Source organism: Dipodomys spectabilis, unplaced genomic scaffold (genome assembly GCF_019054845.1).
Source record: "Dipodomys spectabilis isolate Male_0828 unplaced genomic scaffold, ASM1905484v1 ptg000376l, whole genome shotgun sequence".
Classification (NCBI taxonomy): Eukaryota; Metazoa; Chordata; class Mammalia; order Rodentia; family Heteromyidae; genus Dipodomys; species Dipodomys spectabilis.
The window spans coordinates 1510001-1532542 of NW_024871053.1; positions in this window are offsets into that span (position 1 = coordinate 1510001).

Below are 22542 nucleotides of genomic sequence, written 5' to 3' on the forward strand. Positions count from 1 at the left end.
ATCTGTGTATGTGCTACTGAGGAATTGAACCCAGGGCTTCTTGCATGCTAGGCAAACACTCTCTCACTAATCCACAATCCCTGCCCCCTCATCTTTTTTCTTAAAGGTAGTTTTACATAAGTATGCTAGCATTTTACGTCTCCAACTGTATTTTTTGAACACAGGTTATTCCTATAAACCCTGATCTCTTCCCCTGCCTGATTTGTGATGGTTCCTGCATTGGCCTCATAATAAAATGTAAACAAAGGCTGCTGAGAGCTTTAGTGTGCATCATATAAGGACACAGGCCTGGAATCTGGGAAGAGAAAAAGATGGGGCTGAAATGAACAGAATGATGCAGTATGCGCAATGAGCATACTGAAAAATAAATCAGTAAATAAAATCAGAAGCATTGCATACAGCCTGTTTGCAATCAGGGAGGTAATATACACCTGTAAGTATGGTATTAATACATAAACTTGGTCTTTGCTTTTTGAAATTTTTTTGGTGGCCATCCCATGGCTTAAACTCAGGGTGTGATACCTTCCTCAGCTGTTTTGCTCAAGGCTGAGGCTCTACAACTGCCACAGCTCCACTGCCAGCCATCAGGTCGTTAACTGAACATAAGCGCCTCCCAGGCTTTCCTGCCTGGTCTGGCCTGTGTCTCTTATTTGGCCTTCTCTTGCAAAGCTGGAGCTCAACCCTCTAGGCCACTGCTCCACTTCTAGTTTTCTGGTGGTTTATTGGAGACAAGAGTCTCACAGACTTTCCTGCTAGGGCTGGCTTTCAATCATGATCTCCTGCGGAGACTTCAAGTGGTTTTCCTCAGGGATTCACCTAGGAGCCATTCCACACAAATCTTTCGTCTAAATCTTGAGAGGTACTAGAGAAAAACAGAAACAGGAAGATGCTTCTAGTGTGTTCTAGATACTCAAGGTTGGAGACACAAAACACTCATAATTATTAGATCATTTTCTAGGCAAAAGGAGCAATGCAGACAGTATGAGGATCGTTCTAGCTTTCGGTCCTCATACCCTGAGACACTAAAATAATTGCATCTCAATGCTAAGTGACAGAACTGGCATGTCTTGTGGACATTTGCTCATAAATCTGTGACACTCAATTCTCACTTTTGGTTTCAAACCTGTGACCAGAGGGGATGATGAGTAGAGAAAGTCCTTCTCAGAGAACGTAGCTATAAAGAACATTGGGTAGTTGACTTATAAGTCCAAACCATTGGAATAACCCTATTAAGAAGTCAGATTGTCCAGATTATAAAATGAAGAAGAAAAGAAAGAAGGTGTCTGTGTCTGCTGACTCTAATCCATGCTCCTCAGGAGGCTAAGATGTAGAGAATCTGAGTTCGAATCCAGCCAGCATAAGAAAGTCCATGGCACTGTAATTTCAAAGAGATCACAGAAAAACCCAGAAGTGGGGTGTGACTCCACCTTAATGCACTATCCTTGAGCAAAAGGAGCTCAGAGACAAGGCCTAGGCTCATAGTTCAACCCTTGGACCTGCCCCCTCAAAAAGAACCTGCACCTCCATGTCTTTGTGTATGTATAGATATCTTCCTATAAGTGAAGCTCCTGAGTAGCTATGATACATGGCACCAAGGTAGGAAATTTGTATTCAATACAATGAGTTCATAACACAGAGACTGCTTTTATGACATTACATGTTCTAGGGCTCCCTTCACTGCTCCCAGTGTAGCCTGAGGGTTTCTCTGCATCCCAGGCCAGCTGGAAATATTCTCTTTCATTGTCTGGACAGGCACACAAAAGGCCTCATTCATGTAGAGCTGTGTATCAAACAACTCCATCTGGGCCAATTAGTGAAGAGGAGTGTGGGCGGGCTCTGAAGGTCAGGAGAAAAATTCCTCTTTGTACAACAAGCTATCTCTCTTCCTAGTGCTGTTTTTTGACAGGAAGCCTTCATTTGTGCCAACTCCCATGGCAGGCCAAGTTCTGCGCACTCATCTTGCCTTTGTGAGACTATATTTCAAAGCTCAGATACAGTGCTCAATATAATTCAGGAGTCCTTCTGGCAGACAACTAGGGCACTGAACTTAATGAAATGTTCCATTGAGGGCAATGATGGGCCTATGATGCCTTTTCTAATTTTCTGGAAGCTTTGAAATCCAAGCATATGTTGGATATCACAAAGCTTCCAGTCATCTAGAGGTGGTGAAGCTCATCCGATTTTGAAACATTTGACCTCTCTTAGTTGGGCCCTGGGTGACTAGGTTTTGGGGTTGAACACAGGGCCTGGGTGCTAGCAATGAGCTCAGAACAGAAGTCTAGTGCTTTACCATTTTGTGTCACAGCTTCACTTCTGCTTTGTGTGTGTGTGTGTGTGTGTGTGTGTGTGTGTATGCATATTCTAGTCCTGGAGCTTGAACACAGGACATGAGCACTGTACCTAGTTTCTCTTCTACAAGGATTGCCCTCTCCTACTTGAACCACAGAGGCACTTCAGGCTTTTTCCTAGTGATGTGGTCCTGAGAAATCAAGGACAGGGTTTCATATATGCAAAGCACTCTACCCCTAAGGCACATTCCCAGCCTTCTACTTCAGTTTGTTAGTGTGTATCTATCTTTTTTTATTATTGTCGGTTGTAGGAGTGGAAAGCTGGGCCTGGGGACTGTCTCTGAGCTCTTCAGCACAAATCTTGTTGCTCTACCACTTGAGCCACAGAGCCACTTCTGGTATTCTTGTGGTTCATTGGATCTAAGTGTCTCAAGGACTTTCCTGTTGGGAGCTGACAGTAAAGCTCCAAGGTCATCTTGACTCTTGTACTCACTTAAAGGCATGTACAAGGAACTGGCTTTCATGAATAACACCAGGTATCCGGGTTTGCCTTGCTATGTCTGTAAAATTTGTGTTACTTTCTATCAGTTGACCTTGTCTTGTTTCTTTCTACACCCTTGTTTTTATTAAAGACTTTTCTTGCTTTTCTACACTATGGTGACCTTAGGTTACCTCTTGACTTCTAATAGTATAAATAAGGAGAGTTAAAAATAACCGGGGCTGCAGTCTTGAGCTGCAGACCTCCCGACCCCATCCCTTGTCTTATGTCTTTATATTTCCGTCCTTGCCCCCTAAATCAGGAGTCCCTTTCGTTGCCCGCTGGTTCTGGCAAGAGGAGCCCGAACAGGGACCCTAAAAACCTGGGATAAAGGCAGAGGACCCCGCTAAGGTAAGAGGACGCGTCCAGAAAAAGAGCGGGTGTAGCCGGGCGCTGGTGGCTCACACCTGTAATCCTAGCTACTCAGGAGGCTGAGATCTGAGGATGGCGGTTCAAAGCCAACCCGGGCAGGAGAGACTGTGAGACTCCTATCTCCAATAAACCACCAGATAACCAGAAGTGGCGCTGTAGCTCACGTGGTAGAGCGCTTGCCTTGAGCTGAAGAGCTGAGGGACAGGGCCCAAGCCCAGATTTCAAGTCCCACGACCGACAAAAAAAAAAAAAGAAAAAGAGCGGGTGATAGTATAGTCGGGAGTAAGAAATTATGGGGCAAGCAAACAGCCACACGTTATACGTGCAGGCTTTCAAGGGTATGCTTCACGCTCAAGGAGTAAAAGTTAGACAGAGTCAGTTAGAATGTTTCTTTCACTTTGTTGAGAAAGTATACCCCTGGTTCCCGGAGGAAGGAACCATTAGTTTTAAAACTTAAAAGAAAATAATCTTTTTTTTTTTTTGGAAAAAAGGATTCAGGGACACCATGATACAAATGGCCTGTAAGTTAAAACATTGCTGCTTTGTAATTGTCTGGTATCTGTGTAGCCTACAGGTTCTGTATTGGGGTTGACAAGAGTCTTGGCAGATGTGCTATAAGACAGCCAACGGGGCCGGTGGGAGACGTCCCCCAAATCCCCATCAGGGTAAACTATCCACTAGTGCAGACATTTGGGCCAGTCTGTAGTCTGGCACCTTCTGTCTGACAGCCTACAACGCACATGCTGTAAATATGTTTTTTCTCAATGTTTGTGTATGTATTTTAAAATTGTTAAAATGTTTCTTCTCTCAGATTCATCCTGATGCGAGAGCCCGAAAAAAACTGGCTAACACCCCCTCAATATCTGTTTCCCTCTAGCTCCTTCTTTTTTACTTACACTTTAAACTGACCCCCTTTCTCCCATTCACTGCCACCTCCTCCGCCCTCTCTGGATCCAGAAGTAGGGGAGTGATGGGTTGCAAAAAACCTGGAGGATCTAACAATAACTTAAAAGGGCTGGCAGGGAAAACTCGCAGCCAGATAAAACTGCCACTGACCACCTACAAGTGACACCAGCAAGATCTTAGCCTCAGGCCTTGGCCCAGGGGGTCTGAGTATGGGGGAGAACCTGTCAGTCTGAGGGGACGGCCGCTAGGGACTTCTTTCCCTCCACCTTGGAAGGCCCCTGGGTCAACGTTTGCAGAAATCTAAAAAAAAAATCCTCGGGAGGTGAGTAGAGGGGGTCTGAGTCCCCTGGTAAGTGGGTTTGAGTCCCACTTGTAAATGGTGGTGAGATGTTGCCCCATTCACTGAGACCTGATTTTGTCTTTGTGGCCACTTGTTTGTCTTGTTTACTTTAGTGTGTTTGTTTGCTTTATGTTTTCTAAGGTAAAAAAGTTCTGGGTGAGCGTGACAGGCTCACTCAACAGACTTTGGATTCAGCTTGCTGAGTAAAAACAGCACAAAGTTCTGGTAGAGATAAAGATAAACTGGGGCCCATTTTATTAGTCCCAATTCAGCCTTTGGTTGTTGTCTTGTCTAGTTCTGTTTTAAAATTGGTACCAGTTTTAAATGTACGTACAACTGATTTTGATTTTTGCGTGCTTTAAGATCTGTGTGTGTTTTGTATGTGTTTGTGAACATGTTCAAGATAAAAATTATCAACATACAGTAACAATTGGGTGAGTTTAAGTATAAAATTCAAAAGGTTATGAGGTTTAAACTTTACCAAAAATTTTCAAAAATTTTCACATTGTTTTAAATGACTTTTTAAAGATTCTTTAACTTAAAAAAAATCTGGTATTTTAAAATACATAAGGCTGTTTTCACTGTAATCAAGTTATCTGGCTTAACAAAACTGCATTTGCTGTTTAAAATTTAGTTCTCTTGGCTAAAATTTGGGGATAAATATTAAAAGTTTAAATATAAAAGTTTGTTTAACACTGTAAAAGACATTACCTGTTCTGTCTGTCTAAAACTGTGTATTTTCATTTAAAAACCAAGAGATTAAAAAAAAAAAACTTTAAAGCCAACAAAAGACCTATCTTTAGGGGTAAGGGGTAAACAGGTAAAAGTACAGTTCAGCTGGTCATACATGGTGGGACAGGCCATGGGAGGAGTCCACACATGTTAAAAGAGGACAAGCTGACACAAACACAGTTCATCTTACCCTAAAGAGAGAGATTAGGTGCGTGCCCATTTCCACAGGAGGGGCCAAGTGGCCCAAATTTGTTCTGTCCTTTTTCTCTACAGATAAATACTAAAAACATGATGATAAAAATTAGTGATGTGATAATCTGATTAGCACTGCTAAAACTGCCCCTTGGACTTAAAAAGAGGGTTAAAAAATGTTTTTGTGTAATGTGACTTGCTTTCTATAATGTTTTATAATTGGGATATGTTTTTATTTTTTTATTTTTATTTTTTTAAATTTGTTTTTGTTTTTGTTTTTTTTTTTTTGGGTCTGGTCGTGGGGCCTGAGTGCTGTCCCTCAGCTCTTCAGCCTAAGGCTAGCGCTCTAGCTCTACCACTTGAGCCACAGTGCCACTTCCGGCTTTTTTATTTTCTGCTTATGTGGTGCTGAGGAATTGAACCCAGGGCCTCATGCATGCAAGGCAAGCGCTCTACCACTGAGCCACCTTCCCAGCCCTGGGATATGTTTTTAAAAGTCATAAATGTGTTAAGTTTAACTTCTTGGTAGAGAGATGGTGATTGTAATTCTTATATTAAAAAAAAATTTGAGTTTAAAAGTTTTAATGTGTATCTGTTTTAAAACAAACAGCCAAGAGACATGAGTGACACTTGGCCTCAAGATTTTAAGGGATTTTTTTTAATGTAACTAAAAACTAAAATATAAAATAATAAAAGAGATTAATAGGAGGCTTAAAAAATAGGAATGGATTTTTGGATATAAAGTTTAAAAGTAAAATTGTTCTTAACATTTGCCTCAAAGTAAAAAAATTAGGATTACCAAAATAATTGCTTAATTGCTATTCCAGTTTGCTCTTATAGGTTTTTTAAGTTTCCAGCAAGCCAAGAACAAAGCACAGAGGATTCTTATAAGTTTGTCGGATGTAACTTTGACTCTTAACAAGTTTCAGGTAAGAGCATGCTTAATAGCTACTTCTATGTTGACCACCTTGTTGCTTTTAATTGGAGTAAAGTGGCCTTTTATAAGAGTCATTGATTTACAAACTGGTTCAAAGCCAGCCCGGGCACAAGAAGGTCCCTGTGAGACTGTCACCTCTACTCAGCCAACAGTGCTAAAAAAAAACAAGCAGAGTTGCTTTGGGACTCATAGTGACAGAGTGCTAGCCTTGAGTTGTAGAGCTGAGGGACAGCACTCAGGCCCCGAGTTCAAGTCCAGTGACCAGCTAAGAAAAATACAAATGAGGCATTTATCTCAGTGTAAAAAAAACACTCCTGGGACAAGAGCACTGGAGGAGCATCCAGAGGCAGTAAGTCACTGCTCGGATAACAAAAATGTCAGATCCTAGAGTCATTTGTGTGTGGCCCTTCAAGAATTGGTCAGAGCCAGGAGGTCATGGGAAGATAGTTTGTAAGCATGCCTTATGTCCATGACTATCTACCTTGTAGGGACAGGAACTTGTCAGTAATCTGTGATAGTATTAAAAAAGCTAAAGTTATAAAATGTGGGGTATGGTTTAAATCCCAACCCCTGTATGTGCCAAAATCCCTAATTGACAGTAACTTTTGAGCTAATACCAGCTACATAAAATTTATCTGCTCAAGAATAAAGTTTGTAAACCTGAGAGTGTGTTTCTATTAACATCTGTCTAAAGGCCTGCACAGGTGACTTAGACATTGTTAGAGTCACTAGAGGTCATATTCCTAAAGATGCTTTTACAAACCAGAGTGTAAAACAAGCTACACTGCTGTAGCCAGAGAAAAAGTCTATGCATTTGTCAAAAGTTAAAATATTGTTCTTAATGACATCTAACCCTGGTAACCTCTTTGTAAAAGAGACTAAGGTTATAGGTTCCTGGCTAGGTAGGACAACACCCTTGAGTCAGCTTGAAGAAGTTACAGAAGATGAATCTTCGCCCATCATCCCCTTTTTAAAACAAGGGACCAGAGTCATAAAAAAAAAAGGATGACAAAATACACACACACACACACACACACACACACACACACACACACACAAAAGACATGGAAAATAGTAGTACAGGCCTAAACACTCTATATCTGCCTAAAAAATCAGCCTTATTAAAAGAACTATCTAGTTTAAAAAGTTGTCATCTTGGTAAATTGTCCTGGGCTATTGTCTATATAGTCTTAAAAACTAGTGGGCCCACAACCTGCCAAGCCTATATATTACTTGTATCCTTAACCAAAAATTTACAGCCCAGCACAAGGTGTAACACAGTCCCTTGGAGCCACTGAGAGACCCTGCTGCTGCTGCTGCTACAGCCTGACAGTCACCTGGAAAAAATTTACATCGTTATCCTGACCACCTCCACCGTAAAAAAAGTAGACTAAACTCCTGCCTGATTCCATCTTTTGGATGGCTTTGCTTTGTCCATGTTACCATATGCCTACTCTAATTTTATTATGGCTACTCCTCTTGCCGGGGAGACTAACAAACATTGTATTGCCCATTCCCTACACTGCTTTGCCACTATGGGACTTCCTAAACATAGTAAAACTGATAATGGTCTGGGATATGTCAGACAAGCTTTTCAAAATTTTTGTAAATCTTATCAGATTATTCACCCTACAGGTATTCCCTATAATCCTCCAGGTCAAAAAATTGTTAAACGAGCTAATGGTTTACTCAAACATGAAATTTTTAAATTAAAAGGTGGGGAATTATACCCCTCTCTCCTGTTAATATTCTTTCTCATGCTTTGTTTGTACTAAATTTTTTAAACTAAGAATGTAATGGCCTTACCACAGCACAGCGTTTTTGGGAAAAAAGAGAGCAAAGAGCTTTTGCTCAAGTAAAGTGAAAGGATCCTTTAACAGGTGCTTGGCATGGGCCTGATCTGGTTTTAACATGGGGGTCGAGGACATGTTTGTGTTTTCTCGCCGGAAGAAAATGACGCCCGCTGGTTGCCTGAACGCTGCGTTAGGATTGTGGAGACTCATTCAGATGACACAAATGCTGCCACATTGGGCTTATGTGCCAGATCCCCTGATTGTGCACCCTACAACTTGGGAGGGAGTTAAAGTAATCATTCACTTAAATAGATCAGCATTCAATACAGCCCCTGATCCCTTCATCCAGCACACCAAGATGAGAGATATCTCAGCTTCAGATATTGGAACTCCTTTTTGCTTTACCACCAGCTCTAAAGGCTCCATTCCAGGCTGTGTTATAATGCTATCCATGACTCATAAAATTTGATTCCCAGACAAAAATCAAATGTACAATATACAGATGATATCTTTGCCAACTGGGCACTTAGTTTATACAAATTCTGCTCCATCCTTTAGGATACCCCACTACATTAATTCTTCACAAGTAGTAAAATCTACAGGAGAGCCTCATCCAAATAGGTGTAAGCATGTACAGCCATTTGTTACCAATATTTCTGAAACTAATTCTCAATTAATGGACTGGTCTGGAGCTAATCTTACTAATAAGTACAATCTTGGACTGTGGTGGATAAATGGACAATCTCAACATCATGTTTGGATGCTGGTAGCTACACTCAACAACATAACCTGGCCCAATTCATCCCTTTTAAAATAATATTATAAATTGTGTATCACCACCCCATATCATTATGTATGGACCATTTAATATCTCTGTAGGAGCTAATTATTTTAATGTTACCTGTTCTAATTGTTCTTTTATTAATTGCTTGTATAACAACATAACTAAATTCATACTTATTGTTAGACAACCATCTTTTGTTATGCTTCCTGTAAATATTTCTAAAACTTGGCATAAAGATTTTAGTATTCAGGTGTTAAAACAATTGAAAAAAACTAATGCGCCCTCTTCAATTTGTTGGGCTACTTGTAGCTGATGTTTTGGCCTTTACTTCGTTAGCTGCCTCTACAGCGGCAGCTGCTGTGACACTAACACAAAATGTACAAACTGCCTATTATCTTAATCAGCTTGCTGATAATACTACCCAAGCCTTACCTCTGGACTCTAAAGTGACAAAAACTGTTAAAAAACTGTTTAAACAATTTCAATGCTATATCCCTTCCCTGACTTATGTTAAAGGATTGTTAATGACATTGCTTGGCCTAAAAATGCTTTTGTTAATGGTTTTCTATGCCTTCCTTGTATTACATACACTACAAAACTCTCTTATGAGTTTAGCCAGCCAGCTGCATAAAATCAAGCTCCAAATAAATGAATTCCCCCCGAGAAAAACTACAGCCAGAGACGGGTAAGAGGGCGGTGCCAGTCTGACCAACCTAAGCAGGGCCTTCAGCTTTGCTCTGAAGAAGTTCCCAAAGACGGGTAAGACAGACAAGGTGATCCACCCAACCTAAGACAGGCGGGTTCGCTTCTTCAAAAAAGAGATGAGGGAGATGTTGGGAGCCGACAGTAAAACTCCAAGGTCATCTTGACCCTTGTACTCACTTAAAGGCATGCACAAGGAACTGGCTTTCATGAATAACACCAGGTATCCGGGTTTGCCTTGCTATGTCTGTAAAATTTGTTTTACTTTCTATCAGTTGACCTTGTCTTGTTTCTTTCTACACTCTTGTTTTTATTAAAGACTTTTCTTGCTTTTCTACACTATGGTGACCTTAGGTTACCTCTTGACTTCTAATAGTATAAATAAGGATAGTTAAAAATAAACGGGGCTGCAGTCTTGAGCTGCAGACCTCCCGACCCCATCCTTTGTCTTATGTCTTTATTTTTCCATTCCGGCACTTTCCTGCCCAGGTTAGCTTTGAGCCATGATCCTCAGATCTCATCCTCCTGAGTAGCTAGGATGATCAGCATGAGCCACAAGCACCCAGCTATCACTTCAGGTTTCTTAGTGGTGAATTGGAGATAATAGTCTCATGGGACCTTTTGTGCCTGAGATAGTTTGGAACCCAGCTCCTCAGATCTCTGCTTCCTGAGAAGGCAGGATGACAGACCTCTGCTATAGAACCCTAGGCTGTGACACGCTGTTGCAAGAGGTTCCTTGGCTCCACGTGGTGAAGTGCTATCCATGAGCCCAAGAGGTAAGGGTCAGTGCTTAGGCCCTGAGTTCAAGGTTCACAAGTGAGAACAAAACAAAACAAAACAAAACAATTATCTGCAGGAGACAACTCACTAGTCTCCAGTAATACATAATTTTGTCCCTCCCATGGGGACATATCTGAGTGTCAATATTCTTGTCTGCATAATCATCTCAGTTGTGGAGTTCATACAAGGACAAGATGAAAGAATGCATCCTTTGATGGACAAAACATATAACACTCTTTTTTTATTCTGTCATGAGGCTTGAATTCTTGGCCTGAGCTCTGTCCCTCAGATCTTCAGCTCAAGGCTAGTGTTCTACCATTTGAGTTACATCACCACTTCCGGTTTTCTTGTGGTTTATTGGAGAAAAGGTTTTCACCGACTTTCCTGCCTGGGCTGGCTTTGAACCGCGATCCTCAGATCTCAGCCTCCTGAGTAGCTAGGAGGACATGCATGAGCCACCAGTGCCTGGCTCCACATAACCCTCTTTACAGGGTTCAGCACACAGCATCTTGTGAAAGACTCAGCACCCAGCACCCAATGCAGGACTCAACACACAGAACCCAGTGAAGGACTCAGCACATAACATCATGTGCAGGATTCAGCACACGGCACCCTGTGAGGGACTCAGAACCCCAGGAAGGACTCATCACATAGCTGTATCCCACAAGCTGTCATTAGTATTAGGGTGCTTTCATCAGTATCACCATTCTTTCAGAAACACATCACAAACTGCACAAAGTTCACATCTAATAGTTTAGAGGGGTGTTATTTGGGGGAGGTAGTCACCCACAGGGATTGCACTAAAATGTTGGGGGTACCATCCCAAGATCTTTTGCTCAAGGCTAGAGCTCTACCATTTTGAGCCACAGCTCAGAGTTTCACAGACATCCTGCCAGGGCTGAGTTTTAAAACTACCAGTGTCAGGTCTTAGCCCCCAAGTATCTTGGATGACAGGGGTGAGCAAGCCAGCAGCATCTGGCTCCATAGCGCTTGGTTGCAGTGGTATACATCTGGCTATTCAGATTATATTGCAGCTGTCAGCACCAGACACCCAGCTTGCTCTGTGATGAGGTATTTGAAGTCATATTCTTATAAAGTTGCAGTCACAACATTCAATCTTTTTTGGTGCCCGTCCTGGGTCTTGAGTAAGGCTCTAGACACAGTCCCTAAGATTTTATGCTCAAAGCTAGTGCTCGACTGCTTGAGCGACAGCACAACTTCTGTATTTTTATGTGCATGTGGTAGTGCGGAATCGAATCCAGGGCTTTGTATGTGCTAGCCATCACTATAGCACTGAGCCACAGGAGTGACGTGAATAAACAGATAAATGTGTAGATTGGCATATATGTGTGTCTACATATATATGTAGATGTATAAATATATGTATAAAACAAGAGAAAGATGACTGTATATTATGAAATTACATAAATTATATTACTGCCAATTATTGAAAAATTATTCCTTCCATTTTTAAGTATCATGGTTGAATACATAATAAAGTATTAATTGAAAATAAGTCAATGTAGTGTAATTGTTGTGTTTAATTTTATAGTATACTCATATACTAACTACTAATTTAATTGTTAATTTTATAACATTTGTATGGATGTATATTGGAATGCGTTTCTTAGAATCTCCTGCCAATCATTTGTGGCAGTCCCAGGATTTGACTTCCAGGCTTAAGTTGAGGTTTTGGCTATGTCTACCATAATAGCCAGCCAAACATCAGCATGTAAGGTCATGTACACTTTCTGGGCCTTGTCATTTAGACCCAGGATGGTCACAATGCAAAGCAAAAAAATGTAAAATCACCTTCTTTAACTTCTCCATTTTATCCTTCTCCTTTTTATTTTTAGTTTTTCTTAACCCCGAGATTAGAACTTGAGTCCTAGGATCCCAAGCTCAGCTGTGGCAGAGATGCCAAGACCTGAGTTCAAGCCGCATGTTTGGCAAAAAAAATAATAATAAAGTAAAGCCCTGGCTTGTAATTTTTTTTGAATTTTTTGGAATTTTTCTGGCTGGCATAGGATTTGAACTCAGGGTCTGGGTAACTCTGTGGGATTGTGGGTGAAGGGGAAGCTCTCGGTCCTTGAAGACAAGAAATTCAGACGAATTCCCAGGGCCTGAATTGAAGCCCCAGCACTGGAAAAAATAATATTCATATATGATCACTGTTTACATACATGGGTTTAGTAAGTATGACATTTATTACCCTTATTTATTTATTATTATTACACATATAACATTTCATTTATTACATCCTATCACACAAGATATATTTGCATATGGATTATACATCATACTGAGACTCAGGATTTTTTTTCAGGAAAAAAATGTGTCGAAAGTGGTTTCTTACTCCACGAATAAATTTTTGGTGATGCTGGGATTTCAACTCACGGCCTACAATGGCCAACCCATAAATGGGGTCACATTCTTAGCACACCAGCCTCTGGCAAACTGAGCTACCAGGAAGTTCTAAGGACCTGTGATCAAGCCACAGTAGTGCCCTATATATATATTGATAGATATGTAGAAGGCTGTATATATATATATATATATATATATACACACACACACACACACACACACACACACACATATATATATATATATATATATATATATATATACAGAGAGAGAGAATGTGAGGATATCATTAAATTATATAAATATAGTTACCAATTATTAGTTATTAAATTATGTCTTCATTTAATGAAAATTAATTTAATAAATTAAATAAATTAAATTCATTTAATAAAAATGAGTCAATATCCTTCCATTAGGGGAATCATACCATGGTGCTAGAATGGAAGATATAAATCCAATAATTTTTGTGTGGCATTCTAAAATAAAATCATGAATTAACTGCAAAATTAATTATTTTGATAACATTTCATTAGCATTCACATAAATAGGAACTAGTCTGTCAGGATCTCTCTCCATTTGTGGGTGGCAGTCCTCGCATTTGAACTCCAGGGCTAGGTCGTTTATTTCCAATGAAAACCATTGGAATAATACTGTGAAGATTTCAGATTGTCACGATGGAAAAAAGAACAAGAAGAAGAAAAGAAAGCCAGGTGTCAGTGGTTCCTGCTTGTAATACTAGCTCCTCAGGAGGCTGAGATGTATAGAATGCCAATCTGAATTTTGCAAAGGCAGGAAAGTCCATGACACTCTTATTTCTAAGAGATCACAGGAAAATATCCCCATGGGTTGGGGCTGTGGCTCAAGAGCAGAGGACTAGCCTTGAGCAAGAGGAGATTAGGGATAGGGTCTAGGCTCATATTTCAACCTCGGACCTGCCAAAGAAAAAAAAAAGAAGGCAATAACTCCATGTTTCTGAGTATGGATGGATGATGTATGGATGTCACAAAGGATTTACAATATAATGATCAGTGTGACATCACATTGTCTTTATGACATCAGCTCATTGTGACATCACAAATATGTACTGACTTCATATCACTATGATATCACATTGTCATTGTGACATCATATACACATTATGAATGCCTATTATTTGATTTCATTATATTTCAAATGTGGCATGTGGGTTCATATCAAAAAGACATTTTGACTTCATAATCATTGTGACATCACAATCCCTTTGTGACATAACATTGCCATTGTGACATACATACATATACATATATATATATATATACATATATATATATATACATATATATATATATACATATATATATATATATATGTAGGTAGGTAGGTAGGTATTTTTATTTTGTCAAGCACAGGGCTTGAAGTCAGGGCGTGGCAACTCGGCCTCAGCTTTGATCACTCTAAGTTGGGTTGCACCACTGGACCCACAGCTGAACCTGGGTTTCTGGGCCTCAAAGTCTGACAGGAGAAAATAAATAAAATGACACAGAAAAAAAACCCAGCAACTTGCTGATGGCTGCTGGTTTTACATTTGTTTTCTTTTCATGGTGACCATCCTGGGTCTGAATTACATGACTGAAAAGTGTTGGTAACCTGGTATTGCTGAAGGCTGGTGGGCTTCCAGGGAAGCCATAGGCCAACCCAACAACATAGGCCCTGTTTTTGAAGCTGGATCCTGACCCCTACGAATAGAGGGAGATCCTAAGATTTTAGTTCATATTCATAGGAATACCGATGGAAGGTTATGAATGTCAAGGTTGACTTAGTTGTTCCTGAATGATACTAATGATAAAATTAGAGAGTGATTTTAGGAGGCCAATGGATTTAATGAATATTTTTGACACATTGAAAGAATACTATTAATTACCTGGACACAATATTTTCGGGACAATGGTTGATTTAATTAATAATTCATTAAGGATGAAAACAATCATACTAATTACATGGATGCATAATAAATACCAAAGAATTGGGAGGAATGTAGGCAATATAACAGAATAATATATAGAAATCCCTGGCACTCTATAAATATCTATATGTATTTGTGTACTATCATCTACATGTCAATCTGTTATTTTGTCTATCCCTGGGGCTGGATCTCAGGTGCTGGGAACTGCTTGTCAGCTTCATATGCCCCAGGCTGGCATGCTGACACTCATGGAGTTTGGATGCCAGTACTTACAAAAATTGAATCGTGCAGTAATAAGCCCATGATTACACATGGTTTCCTTTTCTGTGAAAGTCCTGGGTGTCAGGTGTGAAGTTTCATACACAGACAAATGTATAATCTATGTAATAAATATAGTAAAAATTCCATGTGTTATAGAAGTCAATAAAATAAATGGTTAATGAATAAAACAAAAAATAAAATGAGTAACTACAGTAAGCACAATTTGCAGTCAACATATGGGGCTCCATCTCAGGGCTTGGGCACTGCCTGACAGCTGAATTGGCTAGAGGCTGCTGCGCTGGCAGTCACCCATTCATAAATTGAGCCTTCTAGGCCCTGAGTGTAGATCCCAGCACTGCCAAAAATGTAATCATGGAGGGAAAACTCGAGCATGACACATAAGTTTTCCTTTTCTGTGAAAGTGCTTGGTGTCAGGTAGGATGTATAACTTGGGTGCAAATCTATATACTATGTAATAGGATGTAATAAAGGTAAAAAATGTCATAGGTGGAAGAATCGTCACTACAATAAATGATAAACAGATTGAATTAGTAGTGAATTATTCTAGAATAAAAATTAGACACAATAAGTATAGGATGTGCATTAAGTTTAATTAATATTTTATTAAGTATTAACAAAACAAATATTACATGGAGACATAATTAAATAACTAATAATTGGTAGTAGCACATGATGCAGAATTTAATATCAGCCTCATTCTATGAAATATGAAATATGTATGGATATATGTACATATGTGATAAAATAATAAGATATTAAGTAATTATTAATTAATGCTTTATTAATTGTTAACTGGGGCACATCATTAAATGGAGATATAATTTAATACCTAATAATTGGTATTAATATCTATAATGTAATAATATGTAGAAATCTCTTTTTGTGTATATACTATTTATATACAACAATCTCTATTTATATCTCATTCACTCCTGGATCTCAGTAGTTGAGTGCTCACCTAGTAAGCATGAAGCCCTGGGTTCTATTCCTCAGTGCCACATAAACAGAAAACCCAGAAGTTCTATTGCCTTTGAATCAATTGAGTGCTAGCTTTGGGCATAAAGGCTTAGGGAGAGTGTCTAAGCTCTTACTCAAGCCCCAGGACTGATGCCAAAAAACAGTAGTATGTTCTAACTGCAATTATAGAAGGACAGAACTTCAAATACCTCATAACAGAGCAAGCTAGAAGTCTGGTGCTGACAGCTGCCACCTAACATGACTTACCCACATGTAAACTGCTGTAACCCAGCTCCACGGGTTACCCATGTCATCGTGGCATATGCCTATCATCCTAGCTGCTTGGGGGCTTTAAAACCAGTCCTGACAGGAAGTCTGCGAGACACTGCAAAATGTGGGTCCAAGTGGTAGAGCTCTAGCCTTGAGTAAATGTTATTAGAACAGTATCCCCATGTTTTGAGCTCAACCCGCAGGGTAGCCTCACTCCACAAATAAAAACACCCCACTAAACCATTAGATATGAAATTGTGTGGTTTGTGCAGTGTTCCTCAAAGAATGGTGACACTGATGAAAGCACCCTAACTCTAATGACAGCTTGTGGAAGAGAGCTATGTGCTGAGTCCTTCATAGGGTGCTCCGTGCTGAGTCCTGCACAGGGTGCTATGTGCTGAGTCCTTCAGAGGATGCAGTGTGCTCAGTCCGACATTGGGGGTTGGGTGCTGAGTCTTTCATAGGATGCTGTGTGCAAAGAGTGCCATGTGTTGTATCTTTCACCGGGTGCATTTTTACATCTTGTCCTTGTAAGAGCTCCACAACTACGATGATTATGCCGACAAGAATATTAGGGCTCAGATAGGTCCCCATGGCAGGGACGAAATTATGTATTACTGAAGACTATGAGTTGTCTCCTGCAGACAATTGTCATGAACCTTGAACGTGAGGTTTAGGCGATGACCCTTACCTATTGGGCTCATGGCTAGCCCTCCACAACGTGGAGCCATGGACCCTCTTGCAGCAAAGGTCGTGGTCAAGGGGTTGGTAGCTGAAGTCTATCATCCTGCCTTCTCAAGAAGCTGAGATCTGAGGATCTGGGTTCTAAACTATCCCAGACACGAAAGGTCCCATGAGACTATTATCTCCAATTCACCACTAATCACCTGAAGTGGAAGCTGCGTGCTTGTTGCTCATGCCTGTCATCCTAGCTACTCAGGAGGATGAGATCTGAGGATCATGGTTCAAAGCTAGCCTGGGCAGGAAAGTCCTTGAAACACTTAGCTCCAATGGACCACCAGAAAACCTGAAGTGGTGCTGTTGCTCAAGTAGTAGATCACAAGACTTGAGCTGAAGAGCTCAGGGACAACACCCAGGCCCAACTCTTACAACCGACAACAACAACAACAATAAAAAAGACAGAAATAAACTAACAAAACTGAAGTAGAGGGCTGGGAATGTGCCTTAGGGGTAGAGTACTTTGCATATATGAAACCTTGGCCTTGATTTCTTAGGACAACTTCACTAGAAAATGTCTGAAGTGGCTCTGTGGCTCAAGTGGGAGAGGGATATCCTTTTACAAGAGAAACTAGGTACAGTGCTCTAGGTAGTGCACTGTACTATGAGCTTAGGTGTTGTCCCTGAGTTCCTTTTGCTCAAGGGTAGTGCATTAAGCTTGACAGCTCACTTCTGGGTTTTTCTGTGATTTAGAAATACCTGTGCCATGGACTTTCCTACATTGGCTGGATTCAAACTAATATTCTCTACATCTTAGCCTCCTGAGGAGCTGGGATTACAGTCAGCAGCCACTGGTACTTTCTTTCTTTACTTCTTCATTTTTTACTCTTGACAATCTGACTTCTTAACAGGGTAATTCCAATGGTTCGAATTTATAAGCAAAGTACACAATGCTTATTTTCTTTCCTCATCTTACCATCTGGTCACAGGTTTGAGACCAAAATTGAGAAATGAGTGTCACAGGATTTGGGAGCAAATATCCACAGGACATGCCAGTTCTGTCACTTAGCATTGAGCTGCTGTGAATTTACTGTCTCAGGATGAGAGGACTGAAAGCTGAAGCAATCCACATACTGTCTGCATTGCTCCTTTTCCCAATAAAATGATCTAATAATTATGAGTGTTTTGAGTCTACAACCTTAATATCTAGAACACACTAGTAGTATCTTCATGTTTCCTAGTAGGCTCAAGATTTATACTTAGGGTTTGTGTGGAGTGGCTCCTCTGTGAATCCCTGAGGAAAGCCACTTGAAATCTCCTCAGGAGATCGTCATTTAACCTGGCCGAGCAGGAAAGTCTGTCAGACTCTTATCTTCAATAAACCACCAGAGAACCAGAATTTGAGCAGTGGCCCAGAGGGTAGAGCTCCAGCTTTGAGAGAGAAAGCCTAGCAGGAGATGCAAGCCAGACCAGGCAGGAAATCCTGGGAGTTGCTTATGTCCAATTAATGACCAGATAGCTGGAAGTGGAGCTGTGGTGGTGGTAGAGCCTCAGCCTTGTGCAAAACAGCTCAGGAACACATCAGGCCCTGAGTTTAATCCCTGGGATGGCTTCAAAAAATTTCAAAAAGAGAAGGCCAAGTTTATGTATCAGTGCCCTACCTACTTATGTGTGTATTTATATTACCTCTCCGAGTGCAAACAGACCTATGCAATGCTTCTGCTTTTATTTACTGGTTTATTTTTCAGATAATCTAGTTGCTCATATTGAATCATACTCTTCATTTCAGGCCCATAGCTTTTCTCTTCTAGGGTTGCAGGCCTGTTTCCTTATATGATGCACACTGAAGCTCTCAGCAGCCTTTCTTTACATTTTATTATGATGCTAAGGCAGGAACAGTCTCTAATCAGGCAGGAGAAGAGAACATCAGGTTTCGTATAAGTAACTCCTATTCAGAAAATTAAACTTGAGTACATAAAATGGTAGCATACTTATGTAAAAACTACCATTAAAAATGATGAAGGGGCTGGGAATGTGGATTAGTGAGAGAGTGCTTGCCTAGCATGCAAGACACACTGGGTTCTATTCCTCAGGCACACATACACAGACAAAGCCAGAATTGGTGCTATGGCTCAAGAAGCAGTGTGCTAGAGACAGTGCCTAGGCCTTGAGTTCAACCCAACAACTGGCAAAGAGATAGCTAGGTAGGTAGGTAGGTAGGCAGGTAGGTAGGTAGGTAGGTAAGTAGGTAGAGAGAAAGAAGGAAAGAAAGAGCGAAAGAGCGAAAGAGCAAGAAAGACAGAAAGAGAAAAAGAAAGACAGAAAGAGAGAAAGAAAGACAGAAAGAAAGACAGAAAGAAAGAAAGAAAGAAAGAAAGAAAGAAAGAAAGAAAGAAAGAAAGAAAGAAAGAAAGAAAGAAAGAAAGAAAGAAAGAAAGAAAGAAAGAAAGAAAGAAGCAATGAAACAAAGAAATAAAGAAATAAAGTTGATAGATGAATTTGGTCTTTGACCTCAGAAGGAAAGAAAGGAACACTTCCCAGTCATGAGGCCTTCTGCAGTGTGTCAGGACACCAACATCACCTTCACCCAAACACAGAGCAGGAAGAGTGTCTCTATCCCACTTCTCAGGCAGACAAGGGCCCCAGAGTCAAGAGGGCAGAGCCAGGTTCTAACTCAGGTGCTTGGAGACAGAAGAGAAAAGGCTCTGCCTTTTCTTGGACTGGGAATTTGCATTAATGATGTGGAGAATGAAAGGAGAATGGACTGGCAGAGATAGAAGGGCCTTCAAATCTGACAGAGGAGAGTCAAAAACTCACTCCGTAAGACCAGAGAGCAGGGTTTTTCTACTCTGTTCCTTTCCTCTCCCAATTAAACTGGCTCTCTATTGGTAACCAAAGATAGCCTGAGGCTCTCTTCACCTGAGGAAGGAAAGTTAATTAGTCATTGCTTGAAGCGGCTGAGAAAAGCCTGACCCTGGTGTACCTCTAACAAATATTTCAGGTTTCCCCCCCATTGCTTGCTATGCCTGGAATGAATGAAATGGTTTTGCAGCTCACTTCCCTGTTGAGTATGTACATTCTTCCTCCTAATCCTGCAGGGCTAGGTCTCTGCACCTAGCCTGGCTTTTGCAACTGTTTTCTGTCCTTCAAATACAGCATTGCACTGGAGTTCATCCTGCTAACAGGGCTAGGGCTTGGATCCTGAGAACTTCATTTGAACTCCTGATGGGTCAATAATGCTTCTGTCCTGCTTCTATAGCTCAAGAACTCTAACAACATTTACAGTTAAAGTAGCTTCTCATCACCAAGGGAAACACAGGAAGCTCTTGAACATCTGACCTTTAAGAAGTGATCATCAGAGTGTCATAGACTTTCCTACCCTGGCTGATTTCACCCTGTGATCCTGAGACCTCAGCCTCCTCAGTTAGGGTGACCGGCATGACCTCTTGGTTCTCTGCTAGGTTCAGAACTGTAATGACATTGACAATACAAGTCAAATGCTTTTCACAAAAGGCTTGGGGAGCATATTAAGCCTTTCAACAATGGACCTTTCAGAACCCTGTAGGACACAAGTTTATAATGCTAGAGTCTGAGAGGCTGGGCATATGGATCTGCTACACTTGAACCTTGAGCCTTGACTCCAATTCTGGTGTACATCAACGTTCATTTTCCAGAAAATCTTCTCATAATTAGCAATTAGGAAAAGTACTTTGATTATCCCTCTCTCTATTTCCAGTTTCATGTCTCAAACTGGAGCTGGGCTCTGTCCCTGAGCCCTTCAGCTAAAGGTGAACATTCTACCACTTGACCCTCAGTGCCACATGGAATCTCTTGGTGGTTCATTGGAGTTAAGAGTCTAACAGGCTTTCCTTCCCTAGGCTGGCTTCAAATTGTGGTCTTCAGATCTCAGCCCCCTGAGAAGATAGGGTTCCAGGTGAGAGCCACCGGAATCTGGCCTATTGCTTTTGCCAGACCTGGGGCTTGAACTTAGGGCTGGGTACTGTCTCTGAGCTATTTTTTCTCAAGCCTAGTACTCTACCACTTGAGCCACTCCACAGCTTCTAGCTTTTTCTGAGTATGTGGCAATGAGGATTCAAACCCTGGTTTCATGCATGCTGAGCAAGCTCTCTACCACTAAGCCACATTCCCAGCACCAACCTTACAATTTTAACGTTCCACTTGCCTATCCTCAGAAAAAGGCTTCTGAATATAAATCATCTAATGAAATCCCTATAGGAAGTTGTCCAAATATAAATAAGATAAAGCTCATACTGGGGATAGACTCCAAATATGTGATGGCTATGACAAATGGCTCCATTTAATTATGTATCATGTTTCAACATTTAATAAGTATTAATGAAAAAGAGTCAGTGTCCTAAATTATTTTGTATAATTTTATATTAGATGTGCAAAACGTAATAAATAGTATGTGTATAATAGTACTAAATACAATAAACAATAAAATGAATAAAATAAAAATAAAATTAATACAAAATCAATAATAATAATCATAATATGAAATAAACATATATATGTACCTATATATCATATATTACACATGTATACAATTTTTTTTTTCCATTCCAGGACCTTAATTCAGGCCCTGGGAACTCTAGCTTGAATTTCTTTTCCTCAAAGACAGTGAGTTTCCCCTTCACAAATGGTGTAAAAGAGTTACCAGGATGGTGAACTCAAATCCCATCAATGGCAAAAATACTGGTCCCAGTTCTGAGACAGTGACTTAATATTTGTAATGGAAGCAGTTATGCTTATTCAGCTCCATAATGAACATTAAAAAATATCAGTGTAGAATTTTGTACAGCTATTCAGACATCCTTCCGTTACCCCCAAAGTGCTTCTTGAGCACTACATTATTTTTTGTATGTTTTCTATTGTAAAAATGTTGTACAGAGGGCTCACAGTTGCATTAGCAAAGTAATGAGTACATTTCCTTTGGAGCATTGTTGCTTCCTCCTTTGTTTTCCCCCTACCACCCCTTACTTCCCATCTCCACAACTACATTTTCCTGCCGAGCAGTGACTTAATTATTTATTTTTGGTTTGGCATGGGGTTTGAACTCAAGTAGTGGCAACTGTGTACATCCCTCACATTGCTACGGATTTACCAAGACCCTGAGTTCAAATCCCAGGCTAGGAAAGAAAACTGGCAGAAATTCCAAATCATGGAATCTTCTTTTTAAAAATTTAGTTAATTAATTAATTAATTAAAGCAACCACGGGGCTTGAACTCAGGTCGTGGCAACTCTGCCTCAGCTTTGTTCTCTCGTGCCTGGGGTGCAGTCTCGGGACCCATAACCAATCCTGGGCCTAGACCCAGAGGGCTTGCAGGAAGAAAAAAAAGTGGGACAGCACAAAAAGTGGGGAGCTGTATAGGGCTTGGTATTTTACAATTTTTTCTTGGCACAGTGACCATCTTGCGTCTGAATGACACAGTTGCAAAGTGGACTTGGCCTGCCAGTGCTGATGGCTGGCAGGCTATCAGGGAAGCCATAAGTCAACAAGTCAACATAGGCCCTGGGTTCAAATCCTGGTCCTGACACCAACCAATGGCAACAGATCACAAGAGACTCGTTCCTATGCATAAGAATACTGATTGAAAGAGTAGTTCATGCATTTGTCTAGTCTAAAATTGGATGCAATAATCCTAGGATGCTGATTGATC